The sequence below is a fragment of the Chrysemys picta genome, chromosome 16 (assembly GCF_011386835.1).
Source record: "Chrysemys picta bellii isolate R12L10 chromosome 16, ASM1138683v2, whole genome shotgun sequence".
Taxonomy (NCBI): Eukaryota; Metazoa; Chordata; order Testudines; family Emydidae; genus Chrysemys; species Chrysemys picta.
Genome location: NC_088806.1, coordinates 22,803,121 through 22,824,630, shown reverse-complemented (window position 1 = coordinate 22,824,630; position 21,510 = coordinate 22,803,121). Strand labels below are relative to the sequence as shown.

Sequence of the window (21,510 nt, the reverse complement as noted above, 5' to 3'; positions counted from 1 at the left end):
GGCAGGAGAAAAGATCTGCAGTCTTGGGAGCCCAATGTTTAGGGAAACATTCATGATACAGCCATCCTGACTACTGTGTGTGTGTGCGGGGTGGGTGGGGGGGGGGAGGAGCGTCTGTATGAATGCATGCACATATTATACATCTGTACTGCATATGTCAGTAATATAATCCCTACCCTGTGTATAACCCTGGGGGGGCGGGGAATTAAACAACCTTGACCCAAAGCTAAGAGTCTGTTTTGTCACACCAACACAAGCCAGGGCAATCTGGGACAATTGAAGTGAGTGATCAGGGATTTGTGTGGGGTGGTGACTGGGGCTGTGGGTGGGAACCCTTATCTCTGCACCAGGATACTGGTATACGATGGACTTCTGTGGCACTGCTGTGTCTGCTCCCCGGAGCACCCAGGCCCCATAGTCAGGGAAACCTCCAAGTGCATAGGCATCGAGGCTCCTCCACTTGACCGCTACACATCTGCAGACACCACCTGTATCCTGAGGGCTCTCAACACACCACCTGCGAACTCCTCTGCTTCCTGAAAGCCCCGCTTGTGCTCCCCCATATCCCCTCCAACCCAGCCTGCTTCCTTTGGCTCTCCAGGGTCTTTGTGAGGAGCAGAACTGTAGAGGTAGTGTTGGAAAATCAAAGCAGGGGAGGGTTCTGAGCAGTTCCGTCAGCTATGCTTGGTATTGATCAAATCCGTTCTGTCCAATGAGGGGAATGACTCCTTGTGAGCTGTGTGTGCGCGCACGGTATGCTGTTTATGGGGATTGTTCTGTGGACGTTTTTAGTTAGAGGAGGGCCCAAAGAGACGAGAAAAAACAAGACTTTGCTTCAGAAAGGAACATTTTGAAATGTTTCTTCTGCAAAAAGTTAGTAACTACTTTACTTGTTACGTGGAAAGTGCAATTGTCCTTTGAGTTACTGTGTCAAGTATGGAAGCCCGGTTCAATCAGTGAAGTGGGAAAGAGAGGGATTTTTAGTCCTGCTTTAAGCGCAAATGTCAGTGCAAACTTAAACATGGAGTTGCCAGTGATGACTCCATTATTTATATATTAGATGTGTCTTGCTCTAAATATAGACTTGCAGTCTGAAAATTCAGCCACTGCATGAGGAAGGGAATGTCTCTCTCTCTCTCTTTAAAACAGGAGCTTGTTGAAATTCACCCTACAGGACAAGGTGACATTCTAAAGCTACAGGACTGTGTGTATGTATGTGTGTGTATTTATTTATTTATTCATATCCGTGTATATGTTGCCTGTAAAACTGTAAATATTACTCTGGAGACTGTTAGCTAATGGACAGTAGAGGACTGGAGACTTGGGTTCTATTACTAACTTGCTGAACTTGGGTAAATGATATATCCCCACCTATATCCAGTTTACAAATACATCAAATATTGCTTTACTGCTTTACACAGGGTGGTCTTGGGGCCTTAATTAATGTTTTACAACTCATAACAATTGCTTGGATGGGCTATTTTAAGGGATTATGAAAGAAGCAACTCTCTCTTCTAGACTGTGGGAACAGAAGAGAGAAAATGGGGAGGAGTCCGCTGCATTCCAACTCCCCTAGATCCTTCAAAATCATCTCCCTCCCTTTCTGGTTCATCATGGAGGCCTTCAAGTGGATATGCTGTCTGACAAGCAGCTTTGCAAAGTTCTGAATCTGGCCACCTTAATGTAAAATAATAAATCTACCATTTAGATTTAGATTCAGTACAGCCTGGGGGGAGATGCTCCCTTGAAAGCCAGCATTAAGTGTGTTTGTTCGGAGCAGAAACGTAGCTAGGAGAACAGAGCTGATTGCAAGTGACAGCTCTCATGCCAGATGAGTTCTAACAGACAACTGTTCCTCCATCGATAAATGCCTGAGGGAATCCATCAGTCTTCCTAACTGAGGTTGCTGCTTGGGGGTGTGGGAAGGGTTAGTTGTAGGGATGGGTGAATATGGCTGAGTAATCTGGTAACAACCCATCTTGTTACCTGGAACTGTGTGTGTTTTTGGGGGGCGGGGGGAGAGAGGAGAGCCAGCTTCAGCATCCACCACCACACACTCAGCTATGCAGTAAGGTGGACTTTCTCCAAGGCTTACCCTGTGTGTGGCTAATCTGTGTAAATCTGTTTGTTCCGTAAGATATTGCAGCACACTGGCTCTAGTGATAACTCAGCTACAACATATGTATTAAAAGTGACTTTCCAGAAGCCATGCTCCACTGATGTGATGCATTTGTTCCTCTCACCAGGATGAGAGCACTGGTGATTCCTTGAAGCTAGGAAAGAATTAGACAGACACGCCACTAACAAGCCTCATGGAACTCATTCCCATCCTCACATGATCGTTCCCCTCAATTCATGTGTTTGATTTGGGAAGCTCACTGCTTTATTGATCTGCATTTAGGGCTAGAGCTAGAAGCCTCTTACTCGGGCATTAACTTTGAAGGGCGCTTAGGCAGCTTTAGGGTTTGGATCATTGTAATTACCCAGATAATACTGACCAATAGGAGGGGTACATAAGAGAGCCCTTGTCACGGGCTATCTGTGTCTAATGATCTGCCTAACTAAAAATATTGGGGATATTATGTTGTTAGTTATTAAAATCCACAACAAGAAACTAATTTAAGAACAATCAGAAAATTGCCATAGCTGATCAGACCACTGATTCCATCAAATCCTGCTTCCTGCCACTTTAGAGGAAGGTGTAAACTCTCCCAGTCTCTCTCTCTCTCTCTCTCTCTCTATATATATATATATATATTTGGCAAACGTATGTCTGTGGTTCCTTCTTCACTTAACGTCTCTGGGATGTAGTGACTTCACTATTGACGCAGGTGGCGATGTGGGAGTAAAATTAAATCAGAGCACAGGAGGCCCAGACGCCACCACGCGGCTTTCAGATGTTGCCAAATATCTCCCCCTAACATTATTAACTGAACAGAAACTAAGTACGTTACTCTGTATCAATAGCAGTGCAGGGGAAATGTGTTTAGACCAAGCTGTGAAGCAAATGGCCAGGGAACAATACCTTGTTCATCGGGAGTGGAAAAATTTGCTATTTTATTGTTAGAATGGGGATTGACAATGTGTTCAAAACACAAAAATGAAGACCGTCCCTGCCCCGACAAGTTTACAGTCTGAGAAAGGTGCTAAGAGATAGGAAGCCATGAGAAATATAGAACAAGGAATATCTTCAAGGTGGTGGTATAAAACATGTAGTTTACTAAACTCCCTTCTTGGAGGAACTGGAGAAGAAGTGAGTTTATTTGGAATCTGAACCTGTGACTTGGATGTGAAGTGACTGTGAACTTAATTTGGTTCCTATACAGCCTGATCTCATTGCACTGGAAGTGAATGAGAAATTTTATAATGAATTTCAGTCAGAGCGGTACTGAGCCTAGGTTGGACTCTCTTTGTCACAGCACTTCTCCGATCAGGTAAATCCCGGTTCTGCTGACGTCTGTAGGACCAGGATATGCCGATATATACATACATACACATGCAGGGCAACATGGCTCTGAGGAATATGCATGGGACTGGGACCCAGAAGACCTGGGTTATACTTCCAACTTTGCAATCAACTGTCTGGGCAAGCCACATAACCCCTCTGCACCCTGTTGCCATGTCTGTGAAGCGGGGGATAATAATGGATCTCACAGGGGCATGCAGCACATTAGCTACATTTGTGTGTGTCCAGTTCCCAATAAATCTGTGTCCACAGTGCAAAACCATCCCAACAGCTGGCACTAAATCATCCCCTTGCTGGCAGTCTGAGTAGAGAGGCCTAATGCTGAATGGGCCGTGGAGTCTGAACACTTCTCCCATCCTTGGGGTGCTCCCGCCAGCCCAGATTTGAGCCATGTTGGTGAGGCGAGCTTGCCCTGCCGCTTGGCCAGGCTATAGCTGCTCAGTGGAGAAGCAGCCTCCAGGGTCCTCAGTCCACCAGCGCCAAAGCCACTATGTAAAAATGCTGGTTTGCTATCTCTGCTGGTTTCCCCCCACTCCACTCAGTTTGGAGGTCGATGGGTTTCACTTTCTGTTTCTAGTCACTTTTATGCCCCCTCTAATGCACACGCAGCAGGTGGCTGTGTTGGAGATTCCCGTGCTGCACCTAGGACCAGATCTGTGCTCCACCTAGCTCAGCAGCCTAGAGCTAGAGAATAGCCAGTGGAAGATTTACTTACATATGCTTCCTCAGCTTACTCAAACTCTGAGTTTTGACCCCTTAAAACACTCGCCACTGTCTGCCTTTCATTATGTGCCTGTGACTGTCAGTTCATGTTTTCTTCTCTCTGGGTCATTTCTGTGGGGTTGAGAAGCTTGGTCCCTAAAGGCCCATCCCCAATACCACAATTGCCACCTACACTAGCGTCTGGCCGAGGACCCAGCTGAATAGTCAGTATGTGACAAACGCTGCTTTAGCTTCTGTTGAGTCCTAAGGGAGAATGGCTCATTGAGAAAAGGAAAATAAATGTTCTTTTTCTCATGTTTTCCCTGGGCTGAGCTGCCCTTCGCCCTGCAAGATCTTCCTAGAGGAAGCAGCTCTTTGCTGCCAAAGAAATGGGACGGCGTCCGTAGCAGGCAAATAATAACCCTGTATGATTAAGAGTTCTGCGTGCTGTAGGCCTGCTCCAACTTTGGGGGAGCTCACTACAGATGGCTATAGATGACAGCACGTATACAAACTCCTATCCACCGCAGGCATGGAAAGGCAGAGGGAGAGAAGGCTGAGAGAATGCTACTTTTATAGCGTTATCCAGGTACAGCTCTAAAGGGCTTCACGAAGGTGGGTCAGTGTCATTCTCTCTCCACTGCACTGATGGGGGAAACGGAGACACGTGGGGGTGAAGGCCGAAAGGGGAAGGTTTTCCAAGGCACATTAAGAGCAGTTGGAGTTGGGTGCGTAAGTGCCATTTGTGTCTTTGAACATCTTGCCCACGATGTTAAAGCCCATTTTGGGGATGGGGGGTAGGGGGAAGGGAGAATCTAAAGTTAAGCATAATTAGCCACCTGAATGTTCCTTGACTTTTTTTTTTTTTTTTTTTTTTTTTGGTCTGGAGTGTGGAGCAACTGCACCTCCTAATGCCATCAGAGCAGTGGTGTACCTTCCATTGGTCTGCATGTCACATCATGCTCACTCAGCTTTAGATCCAAGCTGTTCTCCTTCTGGAATTATTTAGGCAGTCTCCCCCCCACACCCCCGGGGGGAATGCACTTCAGCCACAGAGAGAGGTGCAAGGATTCCTCAAAGCTGACAAGGTCCAGAGGCTGGGAAGAAGAGAGGTTTTTGCCAAGACTCAGAGTTTGTGGGGTTTGAATCCAGACTAAGCCTGTGACCTTTGGCTTGACTGAGAAGGTGAGGATGCTGGATGAGGAAAATCCCTAGAGTAAGCGTAGGAGAGGGGAGGGGAAATAAATAAAACCCCAGGCAGGACAGAAATCCTTGTGGGGTGCAGAACTGGACGGGGGCAGTTTATACAAGTTGCTCAGCCCAATAATTACTGCTTGATTTGTTTTGGTGGAGGCAGGGGATACTTTAGCTGATCCTGCCCGCCTGTTTAATGATTATACTTTGCCATATATTTGTCACACCACTCCTTCCAAAGGATTGCAAAGCAAACTTAAAAAACAAGAATCACTTCACTCATGCCACCCAGCCACGGGATGTGACAGCTGTGACACTAGCCTTTGGAGGCAATGGGCCCTGATCCCTGCATGCTCCCACAGGAGTATATAGCAGGTTTCCAATGCCTCTGGGCCTCAGCAGCTACTGAACAGTGCACAGCAGTGTTGGGCAACAGTATGGGACAGGAAGTGAAACAGCACCCTGAATCCAGTTGCAACGACACGGGGGAAATTTAGAAGAGGCAGAATAAGATTACTCACCAGGGTATTAGAGGTAATTTTCCTTCTGTCGTGGGATCTCTAATTGCCAGTTGTGGTCAGGCTTTGGTTTTATGACTCATCTAAATTACAGAATGGCGGCTCCTGCCCTGACTCTTATGACTTTACAATAATAGTCTCCCAATAGAAATGAGTATTGTAAAGATACTTCTATTTGGACTTTTAACTATGGATTAGATTTGGATTGTTTTAGCTAATTCCATTAAAAAGGCAAAAATAACAACGTATTCTGCTGTTCTAAGAACTGACACTACCTGCTGGGTTTATCCTTGTGCGCTGCAGCTTGAACTTCTCATTCAATATTTTGCTCCCGTTATTCAAGTGAATGACATTTGGCCTCCTTTTATCATAATTCTTCTATTTCCCACTGCTTGCTGAGAAGAGGAAAGAGATAAAAGGACTCGTTGACAAAGTAACAGGTCATTTACCAAGTTGTGAAGGTTCCAGAGTCAGGGCCCAACCAGGTCACTTTTTCTCAGGGGGGGTGGCCCTACTGATGCGAACATGAGAGAAGAATGACAGGGCTTGTGGTCCCATCTGATGGGGAAAGCACGGAGCAATTGATTTTTTTTTTATAGTGCCTGTGATTCAGCAATAATGCTTCGGTGAGAAGTGCACAGAGAGAGAGAGAGAGTGGGAGGGATGTGATAGCAATTAGAGGAGAATAATAAAAGCAATTAAATGTGGAGGGATATGAGACAGAATTGCTGGCAGGGCAGCAGAGGTTGCGCTGTTGAGAGGACTTGATTGTGTGGAAAGGGAAAGGTGATTGAGCCCACGATTGCTTTATTTAAATTCCTTACCTAAATGCTTCTGTAAGAGTCTCTTGCACAAAAGTATCTTATTTAGAGTTGAGCCTCTGGAGAATTTAGTGCTAGGAGCCAGCCAGACTCCTACCACATCTTCAAGAGAGCTCACAGACCCTGAACGTGTGTCCAAACTCCCCTCTTCTCTCCCTGGCGTGTGGTTGGACTGCACCACAGCAGTGTGCTGTAAACCTCAGCCCAAACTTCCTCCTGGAACTTGTGATGCCCCTGCTAAGATATCCTCTGTCCTAGTTCCCCGTAGGGACCTGCCCAGCCTCCCTTTTATATGAGGGCTGTAGTTAATGAGCTGCACCTGCCAAAATTAGTTATCCGGGTCAGTGGAAGTGTCTCCTTGTTATGCTGGAGACTGATTTCCTCTTCAGCTGCTGTAATCCAGGCTATATTAGGGTGCAAGCCTGCCTTGCCAACGGGACTCGGCTCTAGGACTGAGAGGTAATTTCAGTCTCAATGACTTGGTCACTCTTTGGCCATCCTGCTGAGGTTGCCCATTATGCAGCCTGTCCTGTCAATAGCGATAATAATTAGAGCCTTCGAACGAGGTGCAAACGTGAACAAAAGCCCGAACAAGGAGGATGCAACATTCAGACCTGAGGTTTGACATCTATAGGGAGCGGAGATAGGCCTGAACAAAAACCCTGGATCCAGCACACGCATCCTGCCATGGTGCACTACAATGGAGTCTGGGTCCAGATCTGTGCCCCTGGCTCTAGAACTGATCAAACCAAAACCCAGAACCACTTGGACCCTCCAAACTGAGATGGGAATCTCTAGCTGGGGCTTTCTTGTGGTATGTGGGGCCTTTTGGGATATCTGTTGTCTGTAAACTGTGGTGTTATGGAGGAAGTTCTGAGCTTATATGAAACTCGGTGGAGGCTTAGATCCTCATGCAGTCCAATTACAAACAGTCTCCCTAAGACAGGGCTTCTCGAACTGGGGCTCGGGACCCCTCAGGGGATTGTGAGGTTGTTATGTGGGGGTTGCGAGCTGTCAGCCTCCACCCCCAAACCCCACTTCACCTCCAGCAGTTATAATAATGTTAAATATGGTTTGAATTGATAAGGGGGGGGGTCGCACAAAGGGGCTTGCTGTGTGAAAGGGGTCACCAATACAAAAGTTTGAGAACCACTGTTCTAAGGGCTCATGGTGTGTGGAGATGGGTGTGCTGGGGAGACGTTTTTGTGCTTGGTTGCTGCAGTTTGGAGCCAGTAGCAAGAGTCCAGGCCATCCCATATGTTGTCGGGCAATAAAATGAGCAGCAAGGACGTCATTCCAGGCCTCTGTTTTAAACAGAAGAATCAGGTGTTTTTTCTGAGGCTGGCAGATGAGAGGCTGCTGGAGTCTCAGGTGGTTCTGAGGGGAAGACTGTGTGTACAGAATATTGTAACTGATGTGCAGCCATATGCGCCAGACCCCTGCTGGGGAGCCTCTCTTCCAGGCGACCGCTATCCATGGCTGCGTCAGAGCTTTCACAATCCTTAGTATGACCATACACATCCCCTCTAAATTCCACGTCGAATTCTGCTGTTGCAATTCCTCCTTCCCTGGCTTAAATCCTGTGGGCTGGAAACATTGTTAACACCAGCGGTTTTATCTGCCACTCTGCAGACTCGCTCCTTCAGCATTGCAAATGGAGTTTGTAGCCGGCGTTCTCAGCTATGCGAAGGGTCTGTTACACTGCCAGAGCAGTGTGTAGGGGCCTTAATGTAACTGAAAATTAGACCCTGTGCATGCAAAACCCTGTAGTGTTTGAGATGGAAGTGGAAACACTTCCATCCAGGTAACCTTCATTTGCAAGGGTTTTGCTTTCTGCCTGCCTGGTTTGGGGGAGGACTTCTAGACCCTTAAAGGAAGTGCCATATCTACATCTCCAGTAGTAACCCTGCTCTCATAATACCTTCTCAAAGGATCCCAAAGCACTGTACAAACACAGTGAACTTAGCCTCATTGCTCTTCCTGAGGTAGGTAAATATTATCCCCATTCGACAGATGGGGAAAGTGAGGTGCAGAGTAGTGAAGTGACTTGCTCAAGGTCATACACAGTCAGTGGCAGAGCTGGGAATAGAACCCAGGAGTCCTGATTCTCACTTCTATGTGCTAATCACAAAACCAGACATGAACAGCTTTCTTATGGGCTACCACTAAGGCCCAGGCCTAGAAGGAAATTCTCCTGCCTCTCTGAACAGCTGGAGCTGAAGTGCAAAGAGGACTCTCCTAGCCCCACCCAAGGATGGTGAAACTCATCCAGCGGTGCGTCCAGGAATGCATCAGTCGCTCTGGCAGGTTTGGAGGGACTAGAGTTGAGCAATGCTCCCCAGTGTTAACCCCAAGATGCTTTTGTTTATTCCTCTGATCCCATCAAAAAGAGAGAGGCTCCTCTGTTTTGTCGAACAGTGACTTTGCCTTTGTTGTCAAAGCAGCAAGCCAGGCTGGTCTGAAGAGCGAAGTGTAATTAAAGTTTGCACAGACAAAGGCATTTGGTGACGAGATACAGTGTTGCTGAATCCACAAGGGGCACAATTAACTGATAAAAGTAAACTAATTGTTATTCATATTAAATTAGGACACAGGTGATTTGGAAAATCTATAGACACTCCCATATGCTTTGCAATTTTGAATTGCAGATTATGGTTTTATAGGGCCCTTCTGGGATTTGGATTATAGAACCAGAGTGTGGAGTTGTAGCTAAACTGAACGTTCCCTGCCCTGATTAACTACATGATAAAAACATAAATGTGCACATCAGAGGATTTATCTCCATGTTTGCATATTAATTTTTTCAGGCATTAGCACTGGAGGCTTTTATAGATCCGAATGACTCTAGTTAGCAGCAGTTGTGTGGATATAGTTGAGGTGGCATGATTCCAATGTTTGCCATATATGATGAGGCCATGTATGTGTGAGTATGCTTGGAAGGGAGATAAAGCCATGCATACACCAGGGACCTGGACAGTGCTTGAGTGATATGGGCCCATGCACACAAAGGGGGTGTGTGTGTGTGAGAGAGAGAGAGAGAGAGAGAGAGAAAGAGAGATGCATTTGCGGTCCTTTCTACTGTGCGCCATGTGGATTGTGCTGTGTGAGGTTGTGGTGCAGTTGGGCCAAATACAGCACTGGCTTGCCACCTGTGCAATCTCTCTGCTGTCAACAGGATTGAGTAGGGACATAAATGAGAGTCAGATTTGGCACCGTGGTGTGTTATTTGCTGTGCAATAACAGCAGGCTGCTTGGACTTTCACGGAGCTTCTCAATCACCGAGTTCCATTTCCACGTTATTGGTTTAAGATGGCCCTAAAACTTAATATTTATAAGTGAGACATAAAAGTCTTTGTCTAAATTGCACATGGGTGCTTGGGGCATGTGGAACGTTATTTTGTGCCTGTGGTTGTGGGGTTTTTTTGTTTTTTTTTTTGCTGTTCCACTTCATTGTTGCAGTCCCACAAGGGGGAAGGGATAATTGTCCTACCTTGTCACAAGCTTGTGCCTGCAGGAAGATTTTCCACTGGCCAAGCCCGCAGGTGGCTGGAGAACAGCTGGAGAAGAGTGTGACCAACAACAGCAGAGGGAGGGCATGTCAGCAAAGCAATTAAAGCACTTGTGCAGAGAGAGAAAAGTATGCAACTTTCTGGAACTTCCTTGCAAGGTTTCTTGGCCCTAAAATCGGGGAGGGGGGGAGGTTATGAGCTCCAGGGGTAAATTTGGCCTGGGGTGTCTCCTGGAGAGGCTAAGACTCCCCGAGTTAGCTTCAGCAGGGTGCACGCTCTTTCTGTCTCCCTCCTTTACGTTCTCAAGTTCCAAAGCAAAGGCAAGAGCAGCTGACCTGACTGCTGCCTGTTCGGTGAGCTGTTGGTTTGGAAACACAGAGCTTAATTACAGAGCAAAGCACAGAGAGCTGGAACGCTGACTCTGTTTGTTTTTAGATGGGGAGCTTTCTACTGAATTAAAATCCCACTGAGAACAGTTTAAAGGCTTGTGATTTAGCACCAAGCAGGTTGCACTAGTCTCTGAACAATCTCTGCCTTGGACCCTGGCCAAAGTAATGATCGGAGAACGGCTGTAGCAGGACAAGGAGTCCAGGGGTTATTGAATCACTCCTTCCAGCTCCCAGCAACTCACTAAACCATTTGCTTTTAGACATTTTCCTGATTTAACTCTACCCACAATGGATCTTTAGCCCATGCAGGGATAGAGACTAATAGCAACTGGTTTCCTGCAATCCTTTAAGAAGCACTGCTGTGAGATGGGAGCTCTGTGTGACTTATTCCATTGCTTTCCTTGCTTCTGTGTTAATATTGACTGAGCCCTTCTCCCGGGGAAAGGGGACTTTCTTGCTGGCTCGGTGTGGAGGTTCCACCACTGGAAGAGAGAACCCAGTAGTGAAATGCCAGGCTAGGGCTTGCTGGGATTTCTTCCTCCATCTTGCATTGTTCATGCAAGGCCTACAGGGCTTAACTTTGTCGCTCACTCAAAGGGGAGTCTGATGTCCGAACTCTACTTCTTGCAACAGCACCCTGGGTTTTTCTCAAAGACCTCCCATCCGCACTCTAATCCACCTGCTTGGCTTATGAGAGCCCCCGGGATGGCAGCCAGAGGCAACACAGATGCAGACTTCTAGCAATGTTCAAATGCGGGTGTCGTCCTTGTTAGCTGGGCTAGTTAGATGGACTCATGAGAATTCTCTGCCCTTTCATGCTAGGAGTCTTTCCCTTCCCTCAACTACCACTGATTCTCTTTTCTCTCTCCTTGTTGGAAGTGTCAGTGTCATTGCCCGTCTTCCTAGGCACAGTAAAGAAGGCCGAGTGCTAGCGTCCGCCTGAAGGCACTGGCACGTTGTGAAGTACTGACTCGTTCATATGCCCTCTGACAGCTGACAGTGCTGAAGAAGCTTGTCCATTAGCTGAAGTGGAAGAGGTATTTTTTTTAAGTGGAAACCTGAACTTTCTGTCCTCTGCACTACAGGATGAAAGATGTAGTTAAGGGCCATGCTAAGTGCATGTGGCTGTGGATTTATTAAAGAATCGCTGTCCACCTGCAACCTGTCTAGGTCTCATCCATGATGTCCCAGAGCACTGCCAGCCCAGGGACTTGAAAGCAGGGAGGCATTTGGGGTCCATGGTCTCCTGTAGCACAGGGGCCCAAACAGGAGCGATAGGAAGAAGTCCCCTCTGGAAATGAACTCTGCCAGCCAGTGGGGTTGGAGCTAGAAGTCCTGGGTGTGCTGCCACACCCCTGGCTTGAAGTAACAATAACAACCCAAATACATGGTTTCCATCAGCACCCCCACTATAAAAATTGTTGCAGCACCACTGCTGCCAGCTGCAGCCATTGGTATTCAGAAGGCATCACACTACCCATCTTAGTAGACTGAGCTTCAGCCCCCAAACCACAGGCCTCTCCACACAGTTGGTTGCAGTAGTAGGCTCTTATCCTCCATGTGGACCAATCACTGGATGGGAACACTGCATGTATAGCAAGCATGTGTCACAAACGCTAGGCCATGGTGCATTCATGCTGGAGGAGGAAAATATGCATTCACAAGAGTGAGAGGACGGGTTTTGTTTTGCCTCCTTGTAAGGCTTCAAAACAGAATGAGGTTTTTATTGATTAGAGAGTAATGGGAGTGCTAGTAATAACTTGATATCTGGGTCTTGGCAGCCTGCATTTGGGGGAAGTCCCCAGGTGGGAAGAAGTAAAGGAGCCTCAGGTCAGCAGTAAGGTGCATTGGCAAAGCCGAGTGGGGGCCAGAAGCTTGTGATTTTCATCTCGGCTGCTCCCAGATCCCATGATTCCTGTTTGCTGTGTGACAAAAATGGCATTAAATCAGGAAAACAAATATATTCCCTGGCTTCAAGTAGCTCTTTCGCGTGTGTGGCTGTTGTATTTGCACCATGCCTAAGCAGGACCCATCTCTCTTTGTCAACTCTCTTCCAGTCAATGTTGCTTCCAGAGTCGTGGCAGTGAAAGGCTGGGTATTATGTAGGCAGGCCTGATGGCCTGAGAAATGCCACAAAAAACTGAGAGTAGATGGTTACAATGATGGGGCTACCCAGGGCCCAAACAGGAGGAGTTGCTGCTAATGAGGATGGAGTGCATTGGCAGAGTTGTGGCTGGCATAGCAGGTGAGTGCTGCAAGTCAGGGAAGAGATGCATTGTCCAGGAGAAATATATGCAATGCTAGCTTCTTGCAATACTCCTGCTCCTTTATAATTGTGCATATTATTGTGCATCCACAGAGGATGTGGAAAAAGCTAATGTAATCAATGAATTTTTTTTGCCTCTGTCTTCACGAACAAGGTCAGCCCCCAGACTGCTGCACTGGGCAGCACAGTATGGGGAGAAGGTGACCAGCCCTCTGTGGAGAAAGAAGTGGTTCGGGACTATTTAGAAAAACTGGATGAGCACAAGTCCATGGGGCCGGATGCGCTGCATCTGAGGGTGCTAAAGGAGTTGGCGGATGTGATTGCAGAGCCATTGGCCGTTGTCTTTGAAAACTCATGGCCATCAGGGGAGGTCCCGGATGACTGGAAAAAGGCTAATGTAGTGCCCATCTTTAAAAAAGGGAAGGAGGAGGATCCGGGGAACTACCGACCAGTCAGCCTCACCTCAGTCCCTGGAAAAAACATGGAGCAGGTCCTCAAGGAATCAATTCTGAAGCACTTAGAGGAGAGGAAAGTGATCAGGAACAGTCAGCATGGATTCACCAAGGGCAAGTCATGCCTGACTAACCTAATTGCCTTCTATGGGGAGATAACTGGGTCTGTAGATGAGGGGAAAGCAGTGGATGTGTTATTCCTTGACTTTAGCAAAGCTTTTGATAGTCTCCCACAGTATTCTTGCCAGCAAGTTAAAGAAGTATGGGCTGGATGAATGGACTATAAGGTGGATAGAAAGCTGGCTAGATTGTCGGGCTCAACGGGTAGTGATCAACGGCTCCATGTCTAGTTGGCAGCCGGTTTCAAGTGGAGTGCCCCAAGGGTCAGTCCTGGGGCCGGTTTTGTTCAATATCTTCATTAATGATCTGAAGGATGGAGTGGACTGCACTCGCAGCAAGTTTGCAGATGACACTAAACTGGGAGGAGTGGTAGATACGCTGGAGGGTAGGGACAGGATACAGAGGGACCTAGACAAATTAGAGGATTGGGCCAAAAGAAACCTGATGAGGTTCAACAAGGACAAGTGCAGAGTCCTGCACTTAGAACGGAAGAATCCCATGCACTGTTACAGACTAGGGACCGAATGGCTAGGAAGCAGTTCTGCAGAAAAGGACCTAGGGGTTACAGTGGACGAGAAGCTGGATATCAGTCAACAGTGTGCCCTTGTTGCCAAGAAGGCTAACGGCATTTGGGGTTGTATAAGTAGGGGCATTGCCAGCAGATCGAGGGACGTGATCGTTCCCCTCTATTCGACATTGGTGAGGCCTCATCTGGAGTACTATGTCCAGTTTTGGGCCCTACACTACAAGAAAGATGTGGAAAAATTGGAAAGAGTCCAGTGGAGGGCAACAAAACTGATTAGGGGGCTGGAGCACGACTTATGAGGAGAGGCTGAGGGAACTGGGATTGTTTAGTCTGCAGAAGAGAAGAATGAGGGGGGATTTGATAGCTGCTTTCAACTACCTGAAAGGGGGTTCCAAAGAGGATGGATCTAGACTGTTCTCAGTGGTACCTGATTACAGAACAAGGAGTAATGGTCTCAAGTTGCAGTGGGGGAGGTTTAGGTTGGATATTAGGAAAAACTTTTTCACTAGGAGGGTGGTGAAGCACTGGAATGGGTTACCTAGGGAGGTGGTGGAATCTCCTTCCTTAGAGGTTTTTAAGGTCAGGCTTGACAAAGCCCTGGCTGGGATGATTTAGTTGGTGTTGGACCTGCTTTGAGCAGGGGGTTGGACTAGATGACCTCCTGAGGTCCCTACCAGCCCTGATATTCTATGATTCTATGATTCTAGATGCTCGCGCGCATAGCTGAAACATGCCATTATTTTCTAAATATCTGCCATCATTATCTCCCCCACTGCACCTCTGCTAATGAGGTTATTGTTTCGCAATGGAGAGAAGCATCCTCTCCTGTTTTTTTTTGTTTTGGTCTCTAGTCGCAGCCAAATTTTGAACAGAGATCCTCCTGACAATGCCAGATGGTGAACTGTGTGCACTGGGGAAAGGGAGGAAAAGGAGTCGAGCTGCAGCTTTGCCCCCTCCTGGGGAAAATCCAGTCAAGATTCAGACGACTCTAGCCCTGCCTCAAGTGGGTATTGGGCCTGGGACGTGACTGTAAAGAGCATTGCAAAGGAACTGGGCCACCCAACCACTCTGGCGAGTCGGCAGTTTGTCAGACTGGGAGCCTGATTGCTTCAGCGATTGTGTCTCGTGGAGGGTTCCTTGTGCCTCCCATCCTGTGGTAATAAACCTTACATAATCCTAGCCAGAAGCACAGCATTAATATTTAAAAAATGACATTTAAGATGTTGAATTTACATTGCATCCACCCAAAGTATATTCTTGATGTATATTTTGTTGTGCTGCAACAAGAACGGGGTTTGGGAGCGGGGACGGAAATCATGCTGCTCAGTTTAGATACTTTGCTGTCAGGTGCTACACTGCCTGTTTTAGATTCATGTCCAGTGTAGAATGCTCTTACTCCTTCTAGGTAAACAACAGCCACACACACGCACACACCCATTACGCCTTAGTCTCTTGGGGGAGGTTGTTTGAGTTCCTCTTCGTGCCCATCTCCATCTTGCCCAGGCTTGCCCTAGCCCTGGAAGGTGGCACCAGCGAATATATGGTGCGCACAATACCATGCATGTGAACAAGTCGATGTGCAGCCAGTGTCAGGGTCACAGAGACCCCCTTGATGAATGGCTAAGCAGCAGCCCTGCTTCATTGCTGTGCTGCTTGACCATGGAACAAGCTCAAACTAAATTTGAGTCATAATTTTCAATTTGCTTGTCTCCCCCCCCGCCACCCCACCCCGGCCCATTTTCTTTGCTGTTAGCAACAGGCCAGGGCTAGAATGCCATGTCCCAATACCCCTCACTTGTATGGGTCTTCTGAGACTCCAGTTCAGAGATGACCCTGAATTTGCAGCTCCCTGCTATTTCCTGTTATGACCCGATCCAAGGAGCGTTAGAGTTTTGAGTATTCAAAATATACAGCTGGACTTTGTGGCATGAGTCCATTTTCAATTTCTTTATTCCTTCCCCCCCCCCCCCAGAAAGTCTAATCCCCCCCCCCCACACACACACACACACATACACACATGCATAAAGCCTGCACCATGCATTGTGTGGAATTCCACACAGATCCCTGGCCTAATAAGGGTGACACCCCAATTGCTTTTTAAACATGCCCCTGGCTCCCTGGACAGCGTCCGCCCTTTCGATGTAATTGGACATCATGAATTTTTAATAGACGTAGAGCTCAGCGAAACCCTGATTACCAGCTGAATTGGCACAAAATTGCCAAACGAGTAGAGTATTTGGAGCTGAGCTCTCCCTAGGTACCTTGCTGAAAATGATAAAGCCCAGTGACAAAAGGTCCATGTTCTCTTCCCATGCCGGAACGGGATCATTTGTGGGAAATGCAGCAGGGGAAAGGCTGGCCTGGCTGGGTTTTCTTTTCTGTGTAACACTTCAGAAGTGGGGAAAGATGCTGGATTGACAGCCCTGGAGACTGAAGTTGTCTTCTACTTACCCATGGAGCAGGTACCACATGCGGGGTAGCCACTGGGCAAAATTCCTTGGCACACCATCCTCCTGCCATTATACTTCCACTAGCCCTGGTGACCTGGCCTCTAAAGAGAAAGGACACATCACACTTGGTGGTTTATTTAATCCAGGCTCCTTTGCTGAGACTGGCAACAAGGGACCCCGTTAGTGCTTTTTGTGACCATGGTGGACACCTGTCCGCTGAGGACTGGATGGAGACCATCAACTCACTTCACGTAGAACCCACAGAGATGACTTTCAGCCACTCCTGGGCTGGGCACACACTGAACCAGTGATCTAGATGTAGAATGCTCTGTATTCCATTATCTAGTCCAGAGCCATCCGGGTCCCCCATGTCTTGTCTGGAACGGAGTTTGCAATGCTCATGTCTGACCTTCGTTGGCACTTCAACATAGTCTCTGTTCCGCCCTAATACAAAACCCCAGTGGATTCAGGCAAGACTCTCACTGACTTCACTGAGAGTTTTGCCTCAGTAAGTGCCTCAGAATTTGGCCCACAGAGAGGAAGGTGAAAGCTAATGTGCTTATTAATCTGTCTGAATGGTGCCTGAACAGACTCGGTTTGGACAGTTAGCAGGCGGCTGAGTCCATGACACCTTCTCGGTTAGGGATCCAATTCATGGAGGTGGCGGAAACTGCATCTGAACTCCAGAGAGATGAAAGGGGGGGAAGAGAAGCAGATAAAGGTTATTTGCTAAAAGTTCCAGTCTTGCTATAGTGCAGAGAGCTGGGAGGTGCATGCCTGCTACCTTTTGCCTGTGCGTGGGTCCTTGGTATTTTGTAGAGAAGGCCTAGAACTCTCTGAACTCCATTGGAGACGGGGTGGCTTACATATGAGTCTGAAAACTGGGGCGCTCATATTGCTGCCTTAAAGGCAAAGTCCTGAGAATGCAGCGGTCAGTGGGGCTGGGCAAATGGCCTGGATCTCAGTTCTTCGATGGCTGATGCTTCTTACAGCAACTGTCAGGTAGCTATTGTTTTTCACTGGTCCTTTTTGTGATCCTGTAGCTAGATCTTTCTCACCACGCTGGCAGGATTAGTGATGACATTGTGATCTGCCTTGGGGGTGGAGGGCATAGCTGCAGCTACAGGAGGGTGTATGTTGCAGGTGGGAGGTAAGGGGCATTTCTGTCGGGAATAGAGGTGGCAAAAATGCGGTTGCTTATGCTGGCAGCGGGAGCGGGAGGTGGCAGGTAAAGGGTAAATTAGCCAAAGTTTGACTTGGAAGTCCACATTGATTGGCGTGTGAAAGGAATTAATTGCCCTGGGTGTCCTTGTGCTACTTCAACCAATGGACAACCAAGGCCGGGACCTAGGGAAGACCCTTGGCTCCCAAGTGAAGTGTTAGTGTCCCAGTTATTCTGGTGCGGGCTCCCCTGGTGTATATGATGTCCAGGGTACCTAATCCTCCCCATTATTGAAAGACAGTGGGATCTAGTGTGTAGGGCACTAGACTAGGCATCAGGAGACCTGGGTTCTATTCACGACTCTGCCACAATGACCTGCTTTTTGACCGTTAGCAAATCATTCCTCTCTGGCTGCCTCTTCCCCCAACCTTTGTCTTGTCTATTTAGGCATAAGCTATAAAGAGCAGCAACTGTCTCTTTCCATGTGTTCGTGCAGCAGCCAGCACAATGCGGGCCTGTAGATGCTATTATTACAATCACAGGGATATTCTGAATTTTGCCAGATGGTTTTTATAGAGACCAGGGAGGGTGAGGTAATACATTTTATTGGACCAACTTCTGTTGATGAAAGAGACAAGCTTTTCAGCCACACAGAGCTCTTCTTCAGGTCTTGAAAAGGTATTAGATTTTTTTTCTTTAATCTCTATTTATGATGGGTGCCTTTTGCTTGCTGGCACTCTTCCCCTCTCCCAATGGCTGGAACAGTGCACTGGGATGTTGTCCTGTCCCTGAGGCGCTTGCTACCACATAGATCTTTCCACTGCGGCAGGGCCAGCTGGTTAAGAAGGTGGAGGTGGGCTTTCCAGAGAGAGGCTAGGACCCCTCTGGTGATGCTGCTAGGATGCTGCCCGCTGTAGACTGGTCTCCTCCATGATGCCGTGCAGGGCACCGAAGCCTGGTGGCCCTGCTGGCTTATGGGTGAGGGGATAAGTTCCCTGCCTGCCCATTGGGTCTGGAGCTCCCCCAGCCTGCCCCTCCGAGCTGGCCTGGGTCAATGTCTCTTTGAACAAAATGAGGGCAGTCTTGTATCCATGCAGCCACATGGGGCAGCTCTCTGCTCTCCCATTCCCTCTCCATGGTCCTGTGACTCCGGCTGCAGCAGAACTTCCGTTCCCGAACTTCTGTCCTGTGCTCCCCGCTTGGAAAATTACGCTTCAGCTCCACCTTCTGGCTTCCTGGCCCATGTACGAGGGAGGGGGTGATCGGATGCTGGGATCCGTGCAGCGGGGGTTTTGGGGGTACATCCTGGGAAGATCAGGGAGAAGGAGGAAATGGCAAGGAGAACAGGTCCTAGATAGAAAGGGAGTCGGGCGACGAGGTCTGGCCCGTGTGACCCACCCCCTGCAAAACTTAGAGGCTGACCCTACTTAGGATCCAGCAATAGCAGGCGTGGGGAAGATGGGGGGTGAGGGGGTGCTGAAAAGTTGACATGCGGAGAGGAGTGCTGGACCCAACCCACTCCTTTGGATCCCAATACCCTCAAACCAGGGATGCTGGAACAATTTGTATAGTGGAGGTGCTGAGAGCCATTGAACCAAATTGCAAACCCTGTATGTGATGGAAACCACTTCAAGCCAGGGGGTTTCTGCTCCCCAGCCCCCCTAGTTGGATCTGAATTGTGCTCATGGTCCCCTGTGCCTCTAAAGGGCTGAGCCCCCACCTCAGAATCCCAGGGGAGGGAGGGGGCCCAGAAGCCGCTGCTGCTGCAGCCCATCTGCAAGGGACAGTTGCCCCGGAGTCCCCCTCCTCCCCAGTTCTCTCTGGTTGCACGTTGGGCTGAAACTCCGTGGGAGAGGCTGAGCCAGGGGTGCGGGGGAGCTGAAACCAATTCCTCGAGGGAACATCTCGGAGCGTTCCCAGGCTCTGTCCCCGCCTTGCAGGGAGAAGTGCCCCCTGCCTAAGTGGAATAAATTGGTACCGACCATTAGCAGTGCGGGCCCTCCTCTCCGAGGGGGAGGGGGGCTGTCAGTGCTGCTTTAGACACAAACCCTTCCTCCACCCACCCACCCACCTTCTCCCCCTCTCTCCCACCGCCGCGCTGCAGAGAGCCAGACCTGGGGAAGCGGAGCGCACAGCAGCCGGCAGCTGGAGGAGGAGGGTCGCTCTGCTGTCATCTGGCTTGGGTGAAGGGGGAGGCGGGGGGCTCTCGGTTTGTGCTTGGATTAAAACACGACCCCAGACAAAGAAGGCAGAGGAGAGGAGTGGGGGGGGAGAGGCATATGCCAGGGAGAGGCGCCGCTCTCAATCGTGCCTCTGTTCCCAAGGATTAAGGAATGAATGGGAGCCGCTTCCCAGCTCACCATGGAGAGAGGAGGCGATTCAGGCTGCCAGGATAAGGTAACTCCCTGTGCTCGGGTTTGCATGGCTGAGCTGGACAGAGTTCCTTTGTGCGCCGCGGTCAGCGTCCGGGGAGGGGGTGAGCCGCAAAGCCCGAGGTTCACCAGCCGCCTTCGGATGGTGCAACATGGACGTAAGGCTGCCCGCTGTGCAGGGGTGCTGCGGGACTCGACCCCGATGCGGGGAGCCAGCGCCTCGGAAGTACCAAGGGGCATTGCTGGGAAGCTGAGAATCTCCCTGGCTTGCCCAGGCTACATCTCCATTGGCACACCTGCTCCTAGGTCTCCTGTAGCGCTGTGCCTGGCTGGCTGGGAAGGTGCGAGGGGAGTGCAGTGGGCTAAGCCCCTGCCCTCCTCCCCCCCACCCCCGGGCACAGTGACTGTGTGTGTTAGATATGGCTGGGAGAAGGAAGCCGGGGCAGTGGGCGCATCCTTTGGCTCTTTCCTTAGTCGTCGTCCTCCTGTTAATTGGGGGGGAGGGAGGAGGAATCTCTTTCATTCTTGCCGGCTCTGGTGCGAGCCAACTTCTGGACTGGCTTAAAGGAAAAGCTTTCAGAGCTCTCTTCCTTGGAGGAAGACGGGGGGAAATGGATGAGCCCTCCTCTGTTGAGGAATCTGCAGAGCAAGTTATGTTTGGGATGCGGGGGGGGGGAGCCTGGTATGGATAAATAGATCTCTCTCTTTTTCCTTTGGGGCCCCTCTCTCTGTGTGACTCATTCCCTGGGTCCCTGCTCCTGGAAGTCATATTTCATCCTCAGCAGAGCAGAAAGTGCAACTTGAAATAGCAGTGGGGGTGGAGAAGGGGGAGGTCGTCACTCAGTCCAGCAGTTTCTAGGAGCAGCATTGAAATGGGCATAACATTTATGGGTATGAAACCCGACTGGACAAAAGCCCAGGAACTCCCCATTTTGTCTGGGAGTCCCTAACTCGATTTGCCGTGCAGAGATTATTGCAGCAGCAAGGGGTACATCATGTTGTATGCTGCCCCCAAGTGCAGTTCAATAGGACCCAGTTTGGGGGGGTGCTTGCAGTTAGTTTCTCGCACATGACTGGATACTAAGGGCCCAGCATAGTGGGTGTAATATTTCACCAACTCGGAAGTTGTGTTGATTGCGATAATTGCTTCAAGACAAATATAGGGAGCTTAGTCCAACACTCTTTAGACTCAAAGGGACCATACCAGTCTATTGTATTCATCCGTAATCACTTGTGTCTGTGCAGTGAGCGTCACCAGCTTGTGTAAATGCAGAAGGAGTGCTGTCGAAATGTGAGGCTAGGATGGGATAAATGCACAGTGACTAATCTTTGCTCACACAAGTAGGTTCTTTTAAGTCAATGGGCCAAATCTTGTCTGCTTTGCTCATGCAAGTAGTCCCGTTTACTCATTGGCATGAGTGAGGTGGGTAAGATTTGGCTCAGGGGCTGTATGAGTGAAGATTACTTATGTGACTAAGCGTAGGCAGGATTGGGCCGAAAGTGAGAAAGGGGGTAGGGGAAATCCTCATCGAAAAAAGTTCTTGCACTTTCCATAGCAACCAG

At 48.8% G+C, this 21,510-nt stretch overlaps 1 protein-coding gene across 11 annotated transcripts in view; it reads left to right on the top strand.

The window, feature by feature from the left end:
• The window catches only part of B3GAT1 (beta-1,3-glucuronyltransferase 1), a 90,025-nt gene that overhangs the window by 16,402 nt on the left and 52,113 nt on the right, over window positions 1-21,510 (top strand). For 2 of the 11 annotated variants that reach the window (XM_024102249.3, XM_008164563.4), the window contains exon 1: window positions 19,614-19,972. The exons of 5 other annotated variants lie outside the window; for them this stretch is intronic. The gene's annotated coding sequence lies outside the window, so the exon portion shown is untranslated. Of the gene's footprint in view, window positions 1-19,613; window positions 19,973-21,510 lie in introns of those variants that run through there. 4 more of the 11 variants (XM_065570355.1, XM_008164562.4, XM_024102248.3 and 1 more) reach the window with 4 other exon arrangements.